Source organism: Cryptomeria japonica, chromosome 9 (genome assembly GCF_030272615.1).
Source record: "Cryptomeria japonica chromosome 9, Sugi_1.0, whole genome shotgun sequence".
Taxonomy (NCBI): Eukaryota; Viridiplantae; Streptophyta; class Pinopsida; order Cupressales; family Cupressaceae; genus Cryptomeria; species Cryptomeria japonica.
In genome coordinates this window covers 164,622,945-164,627,091 of record NC_081413.1, presented here as the reverse complement: position 1 = coordinate 164,627,091, position 4,147 = coordinate 164,622,945, and positions in this window count along the sequence as shown.

Here is a 4,147-nt window from a genome sequence, read left to right as displayed (position 1 = left end):
GGTCCAACTGATTCAGTCGGTGGTTCAGGCATTGCCGACCTATCGATGTATGCTTTAGGTGGCACCTAAGTGGTTCTTGAAGGGCTTGGATTCTCTGGCTAGGCAGTTCTTATGGGCAGGAAATCTTTCTGCTTCCAAGTGGAGTCTGGTCAACTGGGATCTGGTGTGTAGCCCAAAGCAGGCAGGGGGGCTAGGGTTAAGGCAATCTATTATTTTTGGGGAGGCTCTTGCAGCTAAACTGTATTGGAGGTGGTGTGTTGAGCAGGATTGAGGTTGGGCCAGGATTCTGGCCAATAAATATATGCAGAGGATCCCGTTGGAGGAAATCCCTAGATATCCGCTTGAAGGAAAGGGCTCTTCGATCTAGAACACACTTAAGCGGGGGGCTTCTCTCATTAAGGCAGGGCTTTTCCGGATTTGTAGAAGGGGGGAAGAGGTCCTTTTCTGGAAGGACTCTTGGGATGGTTACCCTCCCATCCTTGATCAGTTTCCTAACCTTGGAAACCTGGGCCAGAGGTTTTTGGATGCGGGATGGTCAAGGGTGAGTGATTTTAGGGTGGTCTACAGGTGCGGTCAGCTGGATTTGGAAAGGTGGAAGAATCCTAATGAGTGGGCGGTGGTTGGGATGGAGGAAGAATGTGCCGAGCTGTAGGGCATTTTGGCGAATAGACACTGTAGCTCTCTTAAGGGGAGGGATGGGCTAGCTTGGTCCCCAAATCCTAAGGGCATCTTTTCTGTGGCTAGTGGTTACTGGGAATTGACGAGGCGAAGACTCGAGGGAAGGGAAGTGAATTGGTGGAAACAGGTATGGAATAATGCTTCTTGGCCGAAGTGTAATTGCTTTGCTTGGACTTTGGCTTGGAATAGATGTCTTACATGGGACAATATCCGCAAGCGGGGATTCTTGAGGCCCTCTATCTGTGTTCTGTGTGGTAACGGAGAGGAAGATTCATCTCATCTGTTTTTCAGATGCCCTTTCTCTATGCTTATCTGGCACTATTGGTGGGGGCTGTGGAAGCATCCTTGTGTCCATGCTGATTCTCTGGTGGAATTATGGAGCAGTTTGGGCAGACCTCCTATTCCGTCCTCCTTCATCCAAACTATCTGGTATATTGGGCCCATTTTCATTTTGTGGCAGATCTAGCTCGAAAGGAACAGGAGGATTTTCCGTGAGGCCAAATAGTTTGTTCAACAAGTCTAGAATAGGATCACAGTTATGATTCAAGAGACAGTGGAAGCTAAGTGTGAGGTGAACTTCCCGCTGGGTAGAGACGAGGCAGATATTGTGAGTAGGCTTGGATTGCAGGAGCTATCTCCGACCTCTGCTTGTGTCCGAAGAGATAAACGGGCTATTAAGAAGGTGCAAAGGGTGGGAAGGTGGGTACCCCCTCAGGAGGAGTTTATCAAGATTAACACTGATGGCTCATCTAGGGGTAACCCAGGCCCGGCTAGAATAGGGGGTGTTGGCAGGAACAGCAGGGGGGAGGTTGTTTTCTTTTTCTCGGTTCATAAAGGATGGCAGTCTAATAATCTTATGGAGGGTTTAGCGATTCTTTATGCATTGGAGAGGGCTTTGGCGTTGGGTTGTAGGAAGGTGATTTGTGAATCGGATTCACAAATTGTTGTTAATTTGTTGACTGAGCAGAAGGTGAGTGGGATTCAGTGGCAATTGGCAGGGATTGTTCAACAGATTCTCCAAATTAGCTCCTTAATGGAGCAGCTGTCCTTCATCCATATTCCTCGGGAATGGAATGGAGGGGCGGATTGTTTGGCCAAGTGGGCCTCAGATCATGACAGTGATTGGAAAGTGGAAGGTTGGGAGCACCTCTCTGGGGACTATTGTCAGGAACTGCAGAAGATTTTCACTGAGGACATGGATGGTAATGAAGTTGGTTGATGTGTGGTTGGCTTGGTTGTTTTCTCTAGGGGCCTTGGGGCTTTGCCTTTCTGTGTAATGCTTTTTTCTGATTTTCAATAAAGTTTTTACCCTTTTATTTTTTTAAACAAAAAATTCTAATAAAATAATATAATTTGACACGATGAAAAAAAAAAATCTCCTTGTCACTAAAAATAGTACCTAAAGTGTAGTGTGCACATTGATAAGGGTTTTTAATTTAAGATAACTACCAATTAATTTAAAATACACATATTGTAGCGTCATAAATTGTACGCACTTGCTAGGGTGGTACAATTTCACACTTGGTTTAGCACCCGCCTTGGCGCATTTTTCATTTTGCATTGCATTTCCCCTTTAGCACTTAATTAATTAAATTAATTAGGTCTAAGGTTCTATTTTATCATCTCCCATATCATAAAGTTGGGCCCTTTTCATTAAAGTGTGCCCCTTTCATTTTATTCCTCCAATACATCATTTAATCAAAAACCCTAATTAGGTCCTATTTTGAACTCGGGGGCTTGATTTCGGGGGTCAAAACATCTCGAAATCACCTGTAACTTCGGGATTCTCTCTAAATTCATCATATCCGACAACCCTGAAAATTTGGTGAAAAGTTGTCAGGACCATGGCACCCGGAGTGCACACGGTCCCGGACATTTTTCCCGGAATTTTAGGAGCGCGATCCAATCATAAAATAAAGCTTAACCCCAATAAATTGGCAGGAGATTCAATCTCTAGGTCGGCCAAAAGTTGAAATTAAGACCTAGGGTTTCATATATAAGAGCTCTCTTTCTTCATTTGAAAGGATCCAGAATTTTGGTTTTAGGGGCCTTCTATGCAGCGAAAGAGCAAATTTTTGAAGACTTCAACAACATTCAACATCCATCCATCAAGCATTCATCAATTTCATTCATCCATTTAGGGCTTTGAAGGCATTGAAGAGCAATAAGGGATCACCGACTGAAGATTGGCTTGTACCCCTCCCTTGGGGTTGGGTATGATTTCATGTTGTTTTCATGTCTTTGCATAAGCCTCATTATATCATTTGTATTCATGCTTTAGATCACTTTGCATCTTGATTTGGAGCATTTACATTATCATTTACAAGCAATTAGGGTTTACTTTCTAGGTTGCTCTAGCTTGCTTACTTGCATTTTAGGATCTTGGACACACACAAGGTCTGCACACACAACTTTTACTATACAACTTGGCTATTCATGGAGGTGGAAATCACCAAAGCGAGGGTTTGACTAAGGCAAAACCCTATATAGCCACCTACAACCCTTTTCAAATATAAGTGCAAATTTCCGAATTCGAAGGACGTCGCAAGTTGCAGATCCAACGGAAGCGGACCGAGACAGAACTTCACACTGAATTCCAACCCAGAAAGCTAGGACAAGGGCGTGGGGTGCCCTGGTCCTGCCAGGACAGGGGCGCTGGGCGCCCTGGTCCTTGTCCATTTCAGTGAATTTTAGCAGTTTCAGAGGTAGCAGCTTCGATATTTTAGGCTTCCGGCTTCAACGGCAGATCTTGCAGAATCAAATCCATTCAAGGTACACATTTACATTTCTCCTCTTATCCTTACAATTGTTCATCATTAAATCTCAATTCTACAATCTTGTGCTCAAAGTTACTAGTTCATACTTACACTTTAGGGTTAATAGTTGAACTTGCATCATTCTATCTATCATTTGCAACAAAGGAATAGAAATCCTAATAGGTAGCCCGTGGCTCTCTCTTCCACAAAAAGAAGTAGCCAATTATGTGATACCTCTAGGCTCTTTCGTATTCCACAAGTGTGTGATTGAAAGTGAGATTAGGGCATGTTTGCTTAGTGTCACTTTTTCCCCTACACACATACAAACATATCAAAAAAAAATATTTTGTAAAGAGTTAAATCTCAAACTCGCATAATTATTTAGCTATTAGAAATAGAAGCACAAATCTTAGGCTATAACTTCTTTGATTTAAAGATAATGATTAAGGGGTCACAAAATCTCCACTTGCACTCAATGAGACTTGATTTGTAATGAACTTTTCAAAGCCATATTTAGAAGTTTTTTAAGTTGCTTCTATAATTATAAGATGTGTGAACTTAAATATTAAATTGTTTCAATTTCTACCATTATTTTCCTTTCCATTTAGAAAATTCAAAACTATTGATATTTTATGATGAGAAAAAATAACCAACTCATAAGAAAGTCATTATTTATGATATAAATATATTTGTTTTTTTAATTGGAAATATGC